The 19,361-nt window shown below is 46.3% G+C and overlaps 1 protein-coding gene across 1 annotated transcript in view; it reads left to right on the forward strand.

Annotated features, from left to right (window-relative positions):
* The first annotated feature begins 13,517 nt into the window (after positions 1-13,517).
* Positions 13,518-19,361, forward strand: part of STAT6 (signal transducer and activator of transcription 6) — an 87,415-nt gene continuing 81,571 nt past the window's right edge. Inside the window, exon 1 of the mRNA XM_035102095.2 lies at positions 13,518-13,648. The gene's annotated coding sequence lies outside the window, so the exon portion shown is untranslated. The remainder of the gene's footprint in view (positions 13,649-19,361) is intronic.

Here is a 19,361-nt window from a genome sequence, read left to right on the forward strand (position 1 = left end):
CTTAAAGACCAACTAAGTTTTTATTTTGGTATGAGCTTTCGTGTGCATGCATCTGAAGGTATCTGAAGAAGTGTGCATGCACACGAAAGCTCATACCAAAATAAAAACTTAGTTGGTCTTTAAGGTGCTACTGAAGGAATTTTTTTTATTTTACTATAATAGGAAGGATAGCCAGATACAACACAATTCTCAGCTCCACTTCTACAGCCATGGGAGTGCAGTGAATTCTATCCACAACTCATACTCTAGTTGATGGAAATAATAGTAATAATGTCATAAAACAGTATAATTTCCATTTTCTTTAGAGCCTATGACCTAGCTAAACCAAAGAGGCTTATGTCTGCCCACCTTTTACAGTACAGAACTAGCTGTTTTTAGGTACTTTATGTAGTGAATGATTGTTCTGGGACACTGGAAAGGATAATCTCTTAGAACAAGGGTGTCAAGCACAAGGCCCGGGGGCCTAATCCGGCCCGCCAGACCTCGTCATGTGGCCCATGTAGCCGCCGCTGACAATAACCGCTGACAGTAGTTCTGGAGCCTGCAATTGGCCGAGGGCCAAAACCGGGGGCGGGGCTGCAGGCGGAGGCCGGGGCGCTGGAGCCGCGCTGACGGCCTTGGCCAGGGAATTTCAATTTCGAATGAGGCTGAGGGAGGCGGTGGCACAGCGGCCAGATGGGGAAGTGAGATGCAGGAGGAGGAGGAGGAAGCCCGCCGAGGAGGTAGGAAAGCCCTACAGGCGCCGCCGGCAAAGTTGGTGCCGGGACGGAGCAGCGCTGGATTTTTTTTGGCGGGCTTTGCTGTTGTCTCTGAGAGCGATTGAGGCGGCACTGGGGAGCCGCCGCCCACCGCTTCCCTTCCTCTCCTCGGCTGCATCAGGGAGGTGGGCGAGTGAGCGGGCGAAAGGGACGCGGAGTGAGCCTGAGGGGGAAGTAGGCAAAGCGCAACAGCCGCTCTCTTGATGGAGCCGGGTTTCTCTTCCCTCTTCCCCCGTTTTCTCCTCATAGACACTCGGGAGGGTGCCTGGCTTTTGCTCTGCCCCCCAACCCCGAGCCGCCCTTTGGCTTCTCAGTTCCGGCGGAGCTGCTCCCCGGGGGGCGGCCGGGAGGGAGGCGGCAACGATAGCACGGGTTCCTGCTCTTCCCGCTCTGCCGCCGCCTCCTCTCAAACCCTCGTGATGTAGGGCTCCAGATGGAGTCGCCTCGCGGTTTGAGTAGGTGGGAGGGGAATTTTTTTTGGGGGGGGGAGGTTTTCAAGCCTCCTCTGCCTGCAGTCCCAATAGGGAGAGGCGGCGGCGAAGACGACAACAGCGCGGGTGGGGGGAAGAGCAGCTCTGAGGCGAAGATGCACATCCGCTGGGGCTGCCGCCGCCTTCCTCCTCGGGAAATCCGCTGCCCTACCTCAGCGCGAGGGGAAGGGACTCTGGCGCTGAGGAGGGAGGATGCAAAAGCAAAGCAGGGAGTTGGCGCTGCTCCGCATGTTCCTGCTCCTCTCCAAAGCATGGGGTGGGTTGCAGCGTGTAGCATCCTGCCTAGCGGGGTTTGGGTGTGCGCAGGGCGGGAGAGGGAAGCCCTCTTTCCATCTGCAGGTTTTTAATCCCAGCAGTGGCTTTCTCCTTCCTGCCGAAGGTTTAGTTGAGTCCCCCCCCCCCCGGAAGCCGTCAATCCCCACCTTTTGTTCAAATTTCCCTCGTTTACATCCCCTCCCACACACGCGCCACGACGCAGGAATGTGATCCGCGTGGGGGCGGGAATGAGCTTACATTATTACAAAAAACAGTAATAATTGAATGCAGTGACAATAATTTATGATAATAAAGAGTGGACACATAGTCCTACAGACACAACCGGCCCTTTGAGGGTGACCAAACTGCTGATGCGGCCCCCGATGAATTTGAGTTTGACACCCCTGTCTTAGAATCTCTAGTGGCTATTGTATGCATGGAATGAGAATCGGCTAAGCATGGCAATTGTGATTGATCTTGAATTGCTTTGTAGACAGATAAAAGAAGATATTGGAAAACATGTAACAAAGAGGAAAATTAGCAGGGGCGTAGCATGGGGTGGTGAATAGAAATAACGTGTACCGGTAATCTGGAAGTGTATTAAAAACATTGCTTTCAATGTGGTTCTTTGCAGCCGCCTCCTTATTTCTGAGACTGCTTCATATGTATCGTGCAGATTGAGCCTGCGTGCCTTATGCGTCTGGGATCATCTGCTTTCCCCAGGGAAAATAGCTTTTTAGCACTCGGAGCAAACAGCAATTCAGGTTTTTCCCGGAATAACATTTGCTCCCATTTAGCACCAAAGATTGGGTTTTGCCCGGGAAAAGAGCAGGACAGGGGAAACTGCATGGACCCAGGCCTATGCTTTCTAGGCACAGGACAAGGGGAAGTGGCCAGTGGCGGATCATGATGGGATCTCACATTTCATCAGTGCTCTGTGTGATGCCAAAATTTGGTGCCCCTCTGCCTCTTGCCTTCTAGTCTACCTCATAGTTGCAGAGCCTCTGTGGTGCCTCCATGGCTCCATGCCCAGGGCAACCAAACCGGTTGCGCTTCCCTAAATTTCCCTCTGCTCCAGCAGCTCTGTGATGCTCTGAAGCACGGGTGTCAAACACAAGGCCCGGGGGCCTAATCCGGCCCGCCAGACCTCGTCATGTGGCCCGCATAGCCGCACGGGTTCCTGCTCTTCCCGCTCTGCCGCCGCCTCCTCTCAGCTCCTCGTGATGTAGGGCTCCAGATGGAGTCGCCTCGCGGTTTGAGTAGGTGGGAGGGGAATTTTTTTTTGGGGGGGGGAGGTTTTCAAGCCTCCTCTGCCTGCAGTCCCGGTAGGGAGAGGCGGCGGCGAAGACGACAACAGCGCGGGTGGGGGGAAGAGCAGCTCTGAGGCGAAGATGCACGTCCGCTGGGGCTGCCGCCGCCTTCCTCCTCAGGAAATCCGCTGCCCTCCCTCAGCGCGAGGGGAAGGGACTCTGGCGCTGAGGAGGGAGGATGCAAAAGCAAAGCAGGGAGTTGGCACTGCACCGCATGTTCCTGCCCCTCTCCAAAGCATGGGGTGGGTTGCAGCGTGTGGCATCCTGCCTAGCAGGGTTTGGGTGTGCGCAGGGCGGGAGAGGGAAGCCCTCTTTCCATCTGCAGGTTTTTAATCCCAGCAGTGGCTTTCTCCTTCCTGCTGAAGGTTTAGTTGAGCCCCCCCCCCCCCCGGAAGCCGTCGATCCCCACCTTTTGTTCAAATTTCCCTCGTTTACATCCCCTCCCACACACGCGCCACGATGCAGGAATGTGATCCACGTGGGGGCGGGAATGAGCTTACATTATTACAAAAAACAGTAATAATTTAATGCAGTGACAATAATTTATGATAATAAAGAGTGGACACATAGTCCTATAGACACAACCGGCCCTTTGAGGGTGACCAAACTGCTGATGCGGCCCCCGATGAATTTGAGTTTGACACCCCTGCTCTGAAGTGTAGGAGGTCTGAGTTGTATCTTCCCTCTTACAGCTTTGTTTGTTTGGCTCAAACCTATTTTTCCCAGTGTGCACTTGAATCACTCCCACAAAATACTGACAGTCCTGTAACGCCCAAAGATAAACTGCTCTAAATCATAAGTTATCTATGTGAATGTGACTCTAGTGCCAAATAAAATCAGCACCCCATTTGGTGCAAAGAAATCCTGTCTGATCTGCTGAGCTGCTAAGGTGAACCTAGAAACCTTATAGGTAGTGTATTTATTCCCATTCGTCAACAAATAACCAATTTTCTCCTCATTGCTTAAAAGGAAACTATCTGGGGAATTCTTTTGAGAGATCTACCCCTGGGAGAATTATACAAGAAAATACATAATGCAGTGGAAAATATTTTCCACCTCTCCCTGGCCGCAGATACACAGACAATGATTCACAGGCTTTCTGACAGCTCTCCTGTCCAGATAGGTGTAGTAAGGTACCAGGGCTTCATACCACAGCCCATCATCCCCAGCCTGTGTAGCCAATGGCCAGTAAAGATGGGAGTTGTAGTCTAGCCTTATCAGAAGACCCACCCCTGATCATTAGCATCCTAAGAGGTAGTCCTTGCATTGCACATCTTGAGGGTATAGGTGCATAGCTGCCAAGTTTTCCCTTTTCTCGTGAGGAAGCCTATTCAGCATAAGGGAAAATCCCTTTAAAAAAGGGATAACTTGGCAGCTATGTATAGGTGTGAGGGACTGAGGATTACAGAGATGTCTATAGGGTGAGTTCTACTGCTTGCCAGCAACTGTGCAACTGTTCAAAAAACAGATTGAACAAAGAGTGATGAACTCAGGGACCTTAATTGTCCTTAATTGAACTTAATCGTTAGCTCCAGCAATCCCAGACAGCAGTTGTTGAGCAAGAAGAAAAGCTTTTATAGCCCATGTTGCATCACACAGGGATCATGGTCATCTACACTTTACATTAATTAATTAATTCGCTGGCTACATGTAGCCATATATAGAATCACATATATAGAATCCTGACAGGCATTTTGAATATGTTTTGAGGGGGAGTGATTTGGAGCATACCCTCCAACATTTCTCTGGTGAAAATAGGGACGTCCCATTCCATAATGGTAATTTTACTATTTATACCCCACACATCTTACTGGGTTGCCCCAGCCACTCTGGGCATATATAAAAACATAATAAAACATTAAAAACTGACAGATAAATGTTTTTAACTTTGTTTTTATTTTTTACATTGTACTTTAGACTCCCCTTATCTTCTCTATGAGATGAGGAGGGGATTGTTTTGTTCTATTAAAATTGTGTTAATAATACACGCCAGGAACAATGCCTCAGGAAGATTTTGGGCATCACAGGGCAAGACAGAGTCCCAAGCAAAGATGTGCTGTCCCAAGCCCACATTCCCAGCATGTTCACACTCCTGTCTCAGGGACGTCTACACTGGCGTGGTCATATCCACAGAATGGAAAATGGCAGGATTCACAAGGATGTACAGTAATACCTCCGCGAACGTCTGCCTCATCTAGCGTCCATTTCAGCGAACATCTGCAGCAAACCCAGAAGTGCTGGAACGGGTTGCTGCTGGGTTTGCCACTTACGCATGCGCAGAAGTGCAAACCGCTCCACGCATGCGCAGATGCAGCGCTTTGCCCTGCATCCTTTTTGGCTAGCAACTGGGGCTCCGGAATGGATCCCGGTTGCAAAACAAGGTACCACTGTACTCTACATAGAGCTGGTTTCAGGCACCAGGCCTGTTGGCAGATCCACTTTGTGTATCAAGGTAAAGGTAAAGGGACCCCTGACCATTAGGTCCAGTCGTGACCGACTCTGGGGTTGCGCGCTCATCTCGCATTATTGGCCTAGGGAGCCGGCGTATAGCTTCCAGGTCATGTGGCCAGCATGACAAAGCCGCTTCTGGCAAACCAGAGCAGCACATGGAAATGCCGTTTACCTTCCCGCTGTAGCGGTTCCTATTTATCTACTTGCATTTTGACGTGCTTTCGAACTGCTAGGTTGGCAGGAGCTGGGACCAAGCACGGGAGCTCACCCCGTCACAGGGATTCGAACCGCCGACCTTCTGATCAGCAAGCCCTAGGCTCAGTGGTTTAACCACAGCGCCACCTGGGTCCCAAAGGTGTATCAAAGGTGTCTGCAAACATGACATGAAGGCTGGCAACATGAACCCCATGTTGCATGCTGCAAGGATCCCTTGCAGACAACTGCAGCACCTGGAGACAAATCAGGTCTTGTATCCACAGCAATGACCAGAGGAGGAAAGACAGCTGGGAGGAATGCAGACAGAAGAAACACCATGGTACATGTGCATCAGCTGAGCTGGACACCTTCATCTGCCCCAACTGAAACAAAACATGTCTCTCCTGTATTGGTCTCTACAGCCACAACAGACATTATAACTCTCGAATGGTTTGACTTTACCCTTTAAGGCCTCCCGAGACAGACAGATACCAATCAGTTCATAACATATGGAAGGCACCACATTGGCTACTCCAGTTTAATGACTGGCAAAACAACCATATAATTTTGATAGCCCTTATATATTCAGACTATGTTGAGTGTGGCAAAGAGATATCACTTTTATTTTGATATCTCTTTTATACTCAGCCCATGCTAAAAAGAGCAATTATAAACTAATACTTTCCCTCTAAATTATTAAATTCAAATACAGACTGAAACAATATTTAATGTACTAGTTTCAGCAAGAATATTGGGTGCACAAAGCTGGAGATGAAAGATAATTGTTTCAAAGTACTGATTAATGAATACAAGTTGGCATACAATATGATTTATTGAAACTAACAACTTGCCAGAGGTTTAGAATGGTAAATTTAAGATGGTTCCTCAATTTCTTGCACAATGTTCTGGGTTTAAGGAATGTTTAGCAGTTACACAATTGTTCTCTGGTCCATGATCTGAAGAATACGGTAACAGGAAATATATATCTATTTCTTTCATTTGTTTGAGTGCAGTTGCAGTATTTGGTCTTGTTGACTTTGGAGGTGGTTATTTTTCAACATGTATATTATGTTTCTGTTTTTTTCTTTTATTCTTATTGTTTACATTAATAAATTATATTTTAAAAGGCAAATTTGAGTCTGCCTTGGTGAGCCGCTTCAGCCCCACGGCATTAGGGCGTGTTGAATTTTTCATCTTTTAAAATCCTGATTTGAGGGGTGTTAAAAAGTTGTGGTATGATTAGGTAATTTGAAATATATTTTGGTTATTTGTAAATATTTAGGTCTTGCTTGGTAAATCTCTATGTGAAAAGTTCCTACTTTTTAACATTTTTTAATTTTTTCTGTCATTTATAAACACATAGGTTATTCCCCAATTTTCATGAAAACAGATGTTGATAAGTGCCTAAAATTGATTACAAGATACAGTGGTACCTCACAAGATGAAATTAATTTGTTCTGCAAGTTGCTTTGTATAGCAAAAAGCTCATCTTGCAAAGCATGGTTTAAAATTTTCCCGGTTTACCCGGTCTACCCATTTAATTAATGCATTCCTATTTGTCTTGCGAAGCGCGGTCATAGGAAACTTTGTCTTGTGAGTCGCCTCACGCAACGCAAAACGCTTTCATCTTGTGAGTTTTTCATTGCATGAGGCATTCGTCTTGTGGGGTACCACTGTATTGTAGTTCTCTTATATATGTATTGTAGTTATCTGTACTATTAATATTAATATTATACAACAGTATGTGATATCTTTTTTGCTTTCTACCACCAGTCCACCCACTGAGGTCGTTGGGGTTTCAAAGCCGAAATGCTCTGACAAGTAGATTTATTGTCTATCCAAGATAGACAGAATGGGGTGGCATGAGGACATCTAACCAGCCCTAGCAATTGTCTTCTGTGTTGCATTGGAGACTGGGGGCTAGGGTCTTGCTTGAATATGTTACAGAGCATCTCTGGTACCAGAACAATTGTGTGGTCATCAAAGGAGCTGGGATCCTCACCCACCAACATCATTTTATTATACTATATTATATTATACACACACACACACACACACACACACACACACACACTATATTAAGCAGAGAATTGTGTCCCTTTGTTACTCACTCCCACCCTTTGCAAACAGAATTTTATTCCCATGAAGAAGAAAAGCATGTTTTCTTTGAAGAATAGCTATGATGAGAAACACGATAATGAAGTCTATGCAGAGGACTGGATAAACTACTTGGAGGTGTTAAAATTACACTGTAAAGTAGAGCTACCAAAGTTCAGTCGAGTGACGGTCTTTCCTTATTGGATAAATTGGGGCGGTGCAAAAACAGCATTCTGATAGTGTAGGATTAAGGCTGTTGGGCAGGCACCCAATCTTAAAAGAAGGATTGCTACATTTTAAGAAAGACAAGATTTTAGTTCCTTCAATAGTAGCATGGATAATAAGCACTATGGTAACCCTTCTATCACAGTGATGGAAGGATGGAAATACTATATATTCTCCTGCTTCAGAACCATTAAATGAACAGAAGTCTTGACCTGCATGGAATATGGTTTCTCTAAGTCTGACACCATCTTTGTGAGGATCAAGAGCAGGCCTTTAGATTCTACAGGAATCACATTTTAACAGTGTACACTTCTTTTGAAGAGCATGGTCCAGGGGGCTTCTGCCAGTGGCTCTCCTACTCAGATGTGGGCCCTCAGCAGATACATGAGCTTTGGGCAAAAAAATGAAAGGCACAAATACAGGATGGGTGACACCTAGCTTGAGAGCAGTACATGTGAAAAGGATCTAGGAGTCTTGGTAGACCACAAACTTGACATGAGTCAGCAGTGTGATGAAGCAGCTAAAAAAGCCAATGCAATTCTGGGCTGCATCAATAGGAGTATAGCATCTAGATCACGGGTGTCAAACACAAGGCCCGGGGGCCAAATCCGGCCCGCCAGACCTAGTCATGTGGCCCGCCGAGCGCCCCAGCCAGTGGGACCCAGCAGCGGGACCTTGCTGCTGAAGCGCCACGCCAACAAAGAGCCGACAAACAGCTGGGGCCGGGGGGGGGGGGTAGAAAGGCGGCCGAAGCAGCGCTGCGTGGAGCGCCCCGAGCCACAGCAGGAGAAGGAGGAGGCAGCTTGCCGGGTCAGCGCCCGGCAACGCCGCACGGAGAGTCCCGAGCCTCTGCAACGCAGCAGTGCTCTGTAGCACTTTGAATCCTCCTCCTCCTGCCATGGCTCGGCGCCTGGAAACGGCTGCTGCTGCTGCTGAAGCACAGACAAAGCACCCAGCAGCGCTGCGTGGAGGAGGAGGAGGATTCAAAGTGCTACAGAGCACTTCTGCGTCCCAGAGGCTCGGGACTCTCCGCACGGCGCTGCCGGGCACCGACCCGGGTAGCCGCCTCCTCCTCCTCTTGCCTCACCTCCTCCTCCTGCCGCGGCTCGGCCTCATGAACGTGAGCTCAGCAGCGGCTCAGCCTCACGAACATGCAACTCTGAGGCTTTACGCACTTCTCCTAAAACGGACACCCGCTGCCTCATGCTGCACAGGAAATGCTTTTTGCCCCTGGGTCCCTTCGCGCTCTTTTCTGGCGCTGAATCAAGGCGGCCACCCCCCCTTCCCTTTCTTTCTTCCTCTCTCTCGTTCTTATTCTTTCTTTCCCTCTCCTTCCTTCCTTCCTTCCTTCTTTATCTCTGTCTTCTCTCGCTCTTTCTTTTTCTTTCATTCTTTATTCCTTCTTTCCTACTCTTCTTTCTCTCACCTCTTTCCTTCCTCTCTCCCTCCTGCTCCCTCTTTTCTTTCTTTCTTTCTTCCTTCCTTTCTTCCTTCCGTCCTTCCCATCTTTCTTCCTCTCCCTCATTCTTACTCTTTCTTTCCCTCTACTTCCTTCCTTCTTTCTCCCTTTCCGTCTTCTCTCCCTCTTTCTTTTTCTTTCCTTCTTTATTCCCTTCCTTATTTCCTACTCTTCTTTCTCTCCCCTCTTTCCTTCCTTCCTCTCTCCCTCCCACTCCCTCTTTTCTTCCTTCCTTCCTCCCTCCCCTCCCCTCCCTCTCCCTCTCCCTCTCCCTCTCCTCAGAAACATAGGATGCTGCTCTATACTTCTGGCCCTTAAACCCTGGAACCAGGAGAGCAGCTCCAGTGAGTCAACCTCAGCCAGTCCCTTTGGTGAAGGGTGGTGGCTCACTGGCAGAACATCTGTCCTGCATGCAGAAGGACCCCAGCATCTCCAGGTACTAGTAGCTCTGCAAAGGTCCTGCATGAAACCCTAGCGAGCCTCCACCACCCAGTGCAGTTACCAAAAATCATTTTTCAATAAATTGTACAATAATTGTACATTTAAATATCTACTTGCCATTATTCTGACTATGTTTCTGCTTTCAGAGCTAGTTATTACTTACATTATTACAAAAAACAGTAATAATTGAATGCAGTGACAATAATTTATGATAATAAAGAGTGGACACATAGTCCTACAGATACAACCGGCCCTTTGAGGGTGACCAAACTGCTGATGCGGCCCCCGATGAATTTGAGTTTGACACCCCTGATCTAGATCAAGGGAAGTAATTGTACCACTGTATTCCACTCTGGTCAGACCTCACCTGGAGTACTGTGTCCAGTTCTGGGCACCACAGTTCAAGAAGGATACTGACAAGCTGGAACGTATCCAGAAGAGGGCAACCAAAATGGTCAAAGGCCAGGAAATGATGCCTTATGAGGAACGGCTTAGGGAGCTGGGTATGTTTAGCCTGGAGAAGGTTAAGGGGTGATATGATAGCCATGTTCAAATATATAAAAGGATGTCTTATAGGGGAGGGAGAAAGGTTGTTTTCTGCTGCTCTAGAGAAGCGGACACGGAGCAATGGATTCAAGCTACAAGAAAGAAGATTCCACCTAAACATTAGGAAGAACTTCCTGACAGTAAGAGCTGTTCAGCAGTGGAATTTGCTACCAAGGAGTGTGGTGGAGTCTCCTTCTTTGGAGGTCTTTAAGCAGAGGCTTGACAGGCATATGTCAAGAATGCTTTGATGGTGTTTCCTGCTCGGCAGGGGGTTGGACTGGATGGCCCTTGTGGTCTCTTCCAACTCTACGATTCTATGATTCTATGTGATACCAGCCCTTGAAGTTGTTAATTTATTTTTCTTTTTTCTTTCTTTTTTACTATAATAGGACATTATATGATAAAGTAATGATATGTTGTTACAGCTGGAAACAAAATTTCTTTATATTTTCACTTGTATAAAATGATTAAAAACTTTAACTTCGCTTCAAAATGCGAGTTTTCGGCTTTTTTTTAGTGTATTTCAAACAGATCTCAATTTACCAAGCTAAACATCAACCAATCATAAAAATAATTGCAGATTTGGATTCCTCATGTGCAATAACATATTTTTAGAACCCCTCATTGAGCAAATTCTAGAAAAAAAAATCGTCCTTAAATGACACGCCCTACCACGGCATGCCCAGTAAAAAGTTTCAGGGAGCAAACAAGAGAAAGTACATCTGTCTCGAATCTGGAGAGCCACTGTCACTCAGAGTTGGACTGTATCAGGGATAGGAATGGGGGTAGAAATTTGATTCAGTTTGCATTTAAAGGCAAGCTTACCTAATTACCATAACAGTTTGCAAAACCATTCAAAATCAAATCCAACCATCCTCCAAAATTTGTACTTCTCCGAATTTTGTAACAGTTCTCCAGTGGCACTTATTACCTGTAGCAGCATGATTGGCCAACACTGGAAACTTTGGTGTTTACCATGAAAGGTTGGGTTAGACGAGTTAGACAAAATATGGGACATGGCTCTGCCTGAATGTTTGGTGCATCAATAAAGCTTGAGCGAAGGTAGTCCATAACAACAACAACAACAACAACAACAACAACAACAACAATTTTATTCAGACAACCTGGCCCTAGATCATTTAGCATCACAAAGCTTAAATTGAGAAAATTGTAAACAACAACAACAACAACAATAGGCAGGCAGTAGGTGGATCATTTGGGGAGAGGAACAATTCAAGGTGCTGACCTACAAAGCCCTAAGCAGCTTCAGCCCTCTATATGCCAGATGTTGGGAAAATGCCATATATTCCGGCATATAAGACGACTGGGCGTATAAGACGACCCCCAACTTTTCCAGTTAAAATATAGAGTTTGGGATATACTCGCCTTATAAGAAATACGACCCGGCGTATAAGACGACCCCCGACTTTTGAGAAGATTTTCCTGGGTTAAAAAGTAGTCTTATACGCAGGAATATACAGTAGCAATGCAACATCAAACACTAAAAACGTCTCTGAACAGGGCTGCCTTCAGATGTCTTAAAAATCACCTAGCTGTTTATCTGGCATCTGCTGAGGGTGTTCCACAGGGTGGGTGCGACTACCACAAAGGCCCTCTGCCTGGTTCCCTGTAACCTCATCTCTCGCAATGAGAAGGCCCTCAGAGCTGGATATTGCTGTCCGGGCTGGACAATGCGGTGGAGACACTCCTTCAAATATAGAGGGCCACGCTGACACCGCGCCGAAAAGCAGCCCACGCCCTGCCGTTGCCTCCCCCCCCACCAAATACCTGACATACAGGCCGGGATACGCTGACACCGGCACTGGGGGAGTCGCAGGGATGAGCCAAGGGGTGGGGGAGGGGGGGTTCAGGGAGGGGGGTGGGGCCAGTCACAGGGATGTGCTGGGGATGAGGGGGCAGAATAGCTCGTGGGTCGGGACAGAGTGGGGGCAGTCACAGGGATGAGCCATAGCAACACGTGGCCGGGTACAGCTAGTGTTCTTATATTCTTATGTTGTAAAGGTTGTACTAACATACAAAGCCCTAAATGGCTTGGGACCCCATGATGTAAAACAGAGCCTCCCCCAGTATCAAACCATCTCTGACTTCTCAGTGGTTCTTCTCAGTGGTGTGCCTGTCTCCCTCACCACTTGAGTTTCAGGAGGAATTTGAAAACATTCCTCTTTGCTCAGGCATTTGATAGCTGAAAAATATGTTTTAAGCAGCTCTGAAACCACTAGCTGGGAAAACGTGATTGCTCCAAACTCTTTTGAAAATGTTTTAGACTGCTTTTAAAATGTTTTAATGATATTGTTATTGGTGTGTTTGCCTTCCTGGGCTCCTTCAGCAGGAAGGGGCTAGCAGGGCTGGCCTCTCTGAGGCAAGGTGAGGTGATTGCCTCAGGTGGCAGGTTCCACAGGGACAGCAGATCCTGATGCAGATCTTCACATACGCCATCTTTGTTATGTTAATAGCATTGTCATAATCACTAAATTTATTATACTTAGCCAAAGGTCATGACAAATCTACGCAATCAGTTTAAAATAAACTTAAACAGCAGCAACCACATACTGTGAGATAACTGATAACAGGGATACCATCAAAGCTACACAAAGTTTCAGTTTAGACCTCTGAATCCCCCTTACAATGTGCGGCCATTTTATCCAGTTCCTTCTTCCAAACTTATCCAGAGCAAAAAGGCATTGTTGAAGGCATCGTTGTTAATCAGCAGTCTCTGAACGCTTTCCACCAGGGAGACCCTGCTTCCATGTACAAACAGGGACTTTGGATCTGCGTATAAAGGGCAAATCATCATATAAAAAAAATATTTTCCATCGGTTAACAGTAATTCCTAAGTTTAGCCAGCCATCACCTTTTGCCACGAGGGTCTTGGAGGTGACTAAGTAGTGCAGCAGAAATATGCAAAAGCCACACACGCACAATAAGATTCAGGCCGACACCAGGGCGCGTGGTTTCTTCCGGCGCGCGTGCCAAATGGAGTCTCCCGGGCTTCCTGAAATTTATAGTACTACCGTAGGAAAGCTGGCCACGGGCGCGCGGAGAGGAAAGGCCCATGGCGTCAGAGCAACGCCCGACACCCCCAGTCCGTCCCTGACCCCTTCCTTCTCCCTGGATCACTGGGGTGCTTCTCTCTCTCTCTCTCTCTCTACTTTCGCTAGCGATTCCGGGCTCGGCTCTGACGCCTGCCAGATCCTGCCCCGCCCCAAAGAGCTGCGTCCGAAGTAGGAAATCCACCCACAGCTTCTGGGAACGGCGGCGTTGCCACCCTCCGAAGATCGAAAGTTGGGATTAAAAGCAGGTGGATTAAGAACAAACTCAAGGGCTCGAGGGAGGCGAGTCTTTGGAGGCGGCCGAGGAGCGCAGCGAGCAAGCGAGAGAAGGGACCCCGGCTTCAAACAGGTTGGCAAGACTTGGAGGCGCAGGGGGGTGGGCGGGTTGGCGCTGCTGGGTCAGGGGCGGCGGCGTGAGCGAGACAACGGCACATCCCGACTATGGGCAGAGGAAACGCGCGCAGGTGCGCCCAGGTGGCTTCCTAGCAGGCGGGAGGAAAAGGCTGTGGTGGCGGCGCAGGGAACCTTCGGCTGCCCGTCCCGAGGAAAAGGCACCTTAGAAACGAGCACGCGGGGCGATCCTGTGCACGCTTACGAGCACCCGCTGGGTTCAGCGGGTCTTACTCCCAAGAAGCTGCCATTGCCAAGCTCGCTTGGGTCTCGTTCCAGATTGAATTTATAATTCGCCGCCCTGCCTTTTTTTTTAAGGGCCACTGCTATTAACAAATAAACTATGGTTGACACATGGACAGATCAAGAAGGGTGACTTTGCTCCAGTGTTGTTTAGTTTCGTAACATATTGCCAGTATTCCAGAAAAGGGGCATCCCATCTCCACCAGCATTTCGCTCAATCTGGTTGGTCTAAATTTAAATTCAAGCAGAAAATATTTGAACACTCCCCCTCCCGTTTATCAATATGCCAACACTTTATATTTATTTCACTGGTAAAGTAAAAGAAAAACGACATTACTCACACTTAATCTAAGCACAATCACAAGAGCTCCTGATTAGGCATTTAGCTATGTGATGTTGAATGTTATCTGTTAACTGTTCTATCCTGTTCCCCCATTGTTTTTGTTTAAACCATTTCAGAAACCAAGAACTTGCACATTGACCACTATGAACTACACGTTGTAGATATTTCTGCACATTTATTATGCTATTTTTGTGATTTACAAATCACATGAGAAGACTTGGTCTATTTATTTATTTGTATCATTTATTATTCCTATGATCTTTGTTTATAAAAACCCAATAAAAAGTTATTCCTAAAAAGGTCACTGCTAATAGATTCAAATCCCAGCTCACAAACGTGCTTTGAAAGTGTGTCCTGGTGCATGTGCTTGCAGCATGTGTGCGGATTTATGTTGGGGAATTCCAGAAAATTTGTTAACAGGATGTTGCACCGAGAAGCCACGCACATAAACACACAGAGAGAGCGAGAATGTGTGCTTCCTCACAGGCTTAAAATATATCTCTGTGGCTTGTGCCTCTGTGGCATAGAGACCGTTCCATTTTCTTTCCTTTTACAAGAATTATATACGATTGGTTTGTAACGTACAAAATAAAACAAACTTTAGAATCGCCCATAAAAAACTGTTAAAAGCAGGAATTTTAAAAAGTGTAATTCATCAGATGCAGTCATGAATCAGGGGCCACCTAAATGGAGTATATATACAAAATCCATCTCATTTCTCCCCCTGAGTGCAGTTTTGTTTTTGCAGAAGACAAGTCAACACATGAGATACAGGTATCACAGTGTTAAGCTGAGCACAGAATTCAACCTGATGAATACAGGACCCAATCTGTGGGTGTGACACCTCCTGGTTAGGAACCAGGGATCATAGAGTTGAAGCTTAAGGCAGTGTTTCTCAACCAGTGTGCCTCCAGATGTTTTGGGACTACAACTCCCATCATCCCTAGCTAGCAAGACCAGTGGTCAGGAATGATGGGAGTTGTAGTCCCAAAACATCTGGAGGCACACTGGTTGAGAAACACTGGCTTAAGGCACCTTTTAGGTTGTCTGTGCAGGAAAGCATGTCCAACAGATGAAATTCCAACCTCTGCTTGAAGACCCCCGGAGAGGGAGAGCCTACCTAGAGAGGGCTACTTCGTATGGGGAAAGGACTCGGTGGTAGAGCATCTGCTTTGCATGCTGAAAGTCCCTGGTTCAATCCCCAACATGCTCTGTGGTCCTGCTCTTGGGCTTCCCATGGGTTAGCCACTCGAGAACAGGAATCTGGCCTAGATGAGCCAGTGACCTGTTTCATGTTCTTGTTCTCAAGACATCTCCAGGTAAGGCTGGGAATGTCCTTTGTCTGAAACCCTAGAGCAGGGTCCCCCAAACTAAGGCCCGGGGGCCGGATGCAGCCCAATCACCTTCTAAATCTGGCCCGCGGACGGTCCGGGAATCAGCATGTTTTTACATGAGTAGAATGTGTCCTTTTATTTAAAATGTTTCTCTGGGTTATTTGTGGGGCCTGCCTGGTGTTTTTACATGAGTAGATTGTGTCCTTTTATTTAAAATGCATCTCTGGGTTATTTGTGGGGCATGGGAATTCGTTCATATTTTTTTTTCAAAATATAGTCCGGCCCCCCACAAGGTCTGAGGGACAGTGGTTTTCAGCCCCCTGCTGAAAACGTTTGCTGACCCCTGGCCTAGAGAGCTGCTGCCAGTCAGTGCAGACAGTGCTGAGCTATATAGGGCAACTTCCTGTGTTCCTATCTGATACCCTTGCTTGGAAGTCAAGAGTGCGAGTGTTTTGAGGGGCTTAAATAATTTGCAGTAAGTGATCCTCAGAAAGTATGTCAGGAATATGCTTTTCTGATTTTTGTTTTGAAAACAAGAAGTCAACTTGAGACAGCATGTCTTTAACAGTTCAGCAGTCTTCATTTTTATTCTCTTATGGGTTATTGGAAGCATCACTTCTGCTGTTTTTGGAAACAAAATGCTGGACCAGGTGAACCTTACTCTGATCCAATAAGGCTTTTTTTAAAAAAAACCTTTTATATTACTGTATTGTAGACGGATTAAAAAAAACAAAACCCAGAGCAGATTATAGAATAGCTGTGGTTCTTTAACCACTTACCGTACCTGGAGGCAAATCCCAGTGAACTCTAAAGAGCTTGAGGGTCGTGCACTGGGATTGCACTGGGAAGTACCAAAGCAGAATGATTGCAATCCACCTCTGCTGCAAACTTACTATCTGGTCATCAGTCCAAACTATTATTATTTTATTAACTGATATTATTCATTTATTCTCAGCACTGATTGTATTAATACATAAGAAAGGGCCGCGTAGGCGCGTACTGACCCGGCCAATTTTAGGCCAATCAGCTTGCTGAATGTTATTGGGAAGATTTACTCAAGATTTCTGCTCAATAAATTAACGATCTGGATGGAGAGCAATAATATTATCGCAGAGGAACAGGCGGGTTTCCGCCCTGGAAGATGGACAACAGACCAAATTCTAATCCTGAACCATCTGGCCAACAAATATGCTGGCAAAGGCCTAAAAGCCCTCCATGTCGCCTTTATAGACTTTAAGCAGGCCTTTGATTTAATCCCCAGGAACCAGCTATGGACAAAACTGGCAGCGACATCTATCGACCGCCACCTCCTTTTGCTGATTATGAATTTGCATACAAACACCTTTCTGAGAATTAGGCTAGATGGCAAGGGGCTAGTCTCTAATCTGGTTGCCACCACTAGAGGAGTAAGACCCTTGCTTGCCCCTGCCCTATTTAATTTCTATATTAACTCACTAGTGGCCCATATGACCAATGCTGTTTTCCATCCACCAAAATTAGCAGGTAGAGCCTTGAATGTCCTCCTGTATGCGGATGACGCCGCCCTCTTAGCTACCTCCCCCATTGGGTTAAGGAGGATGCTTCGAGCTCTTCATGAATACGTGACCCAACATGAGCTCCATCTTAATTATGTCAAGACCAAAATAATGGTCTTTGCTGCTCGACCAAAACCTAATTTGTGGTCAATTAATGGTATTCCCATAGAGCAGGTTAGTTGCTTCAAATACCTGGGTCAGATAGTTCGATCAAACAGGTCCTTCTTGGCACACAGAGAATATATAGCCACAAATGCTTCTAAAGCAGCTCTGTTGATTAGATCCCTGTATTCCAAGAAACAGGCACAAACAGTAGATGTTGCCCTGCGACTCTTTAAAATGAAAGTTCTCCCACTACTGCTGGTGGGCATTGCCTTGGGTTCGCGTAGGGACTTTGTAAGATTGGAATCTATCCAATCACAATTCCTCAGGGCCATTCTCAGGATCCCCCCTTCTGTTGCGGGTGTGATCATGAGATTGGAGACCGGTTGCCAAGCCTTTACGTATGTGGCCCTGAAAGCGAAATTATGGCTATGGCTCAAACTATGTTTCAGACCGATGGGTTTGGCCCCCCTGATTCTGAGGGATAATTTTAAATCTCCATGGGAAAGGGAAGTGGTAGAGGAAGTGCAAAAGCGATGATCGCTCAGAGATTGGGGGATATCGCCAGACAGGAGGACATAGCCCGCGTGAAATCTGGGATGTTTTTAGGGGAGCAGGTGTATCGGTCTGCACCAGCCCGTTACCTGGCGGATATCCACTACGTGGAATACCACAGACTAATTACTGCGGCCAGACTGAATGTCCTTGATTCGGCGGTTTTGAGGGGAAGATTTGGAGGAGTCCCATACGGTCAGAGAATGTGCCATTGTGCCTTGGGTGAGGTAGAGTCCACAGAACACATTCTACTGAGTTGTCCCTTTTATAATGATTTAAGGCAATATCTTATAAACCCGTATTTATCTCAGTTTAGTTCCCGACCAAGAGAACGGCAGGCAACATATTTGCTCAACAAGCCCACTGGGAAAATAACCTCAGTGGCTAAATTCCTCTTCCTGGCGCTCAAGTGTCGGAAACGTATAATCGAATGTCTTGATGTGGGTTATCTGTAGGAGGTTTAGTAGCGCGGTCATACCCCATTTATGTATCCCTCTGATGCCTTCAGTTTTATATTTTTATATTTTTATGTATCCCTCTGATGCCTTCAGTTTTATATGTTTATCTTTGTATTGAGAAATGCTTTTTTTTTTTTGTTTCTGAATATCGGTCGAATAAAGTATATTGATTGATTGACTATCTGGTCATCAGTCCAAACTATTATTATTTTATTAACTGATATTATTCATTTATTCTTTTTTAGTTGCTGTTGATTGTAATCATATTTTGATTGTTTTTAAATACTTGCTTTTAACTGTTTTCATAGATAATTTAAATATTTTATTTCAGATTTGTATAACCCACTTAGAGATTTTTCCTACAATCAAGTACATAACTTTTGTTAGATAAATAAATGATTTAATCACAGATCTCCCATCATTTCCTTTTTCTGTTAGTTAGTTAAAAGCAGCTATGGGGGAGGAAGCAGTTTGAACTGGGACCATAGGGGCAAACTCCTAGGGGTCAAGGGGTCTTTGACCCCCCCAATAAAATATTTGTGAGGGCTGACCCCCCCCCAAGTTGATAGGTGTTATCATTCAAATGGTGTGCTTACCTGCCCCCCCCCCCCCAAGTTGGCACTCTTTACTAAGACCATCCTCCCACAGTTGTTCTTTCACTCCATTAGGGTAAACATGTGTATCTGTAATTTTTCTTTAATAAAACAAACAGCATTTGGGATAGCAGGTGGGGATGGTGCTAAAAAGATGAAAAAACATGGAGATCAAATCAAATTCCTTGGTACTGTATATTCCAGGCATCCCCAAACTTCGGCCCTCCAGATGTTTTGGACTACAATTCCCATCTTCCCCGACCACTGGTCCTGTTAGCTAGGGATCATGGGAGTTGTAGGCGAAAACATCTGGAGGGCCGCAGTTTGGGGATGCCTGGTATATTCCTTTTCTGCCATTAATGCAGTCATACTGCTTCACACAGAAGTGAATGCATTCACAGTACTGTTGCTCCTGACAACGTTTCATAGCAATAAGATTTATTACAGGAACAAATAATTGACCAAACTCCTGGAATAGTCAAGTTTAGTCATTAATACAATAATGCTCA

Source organism: Zootoca vivipara, chromosome 2, assembly GCF_963506605.1.
Source record: "Zootoca vivipara chromosome 2, rZooViv1.1, whole genome shotgun sequence".
Classification (NCBI taxonomy): Eukaryota; Metazoa; Chordata; class Lepidosauria; order Squamata; family Lacertidae; genus Zootoca; species Zootoca vivipara.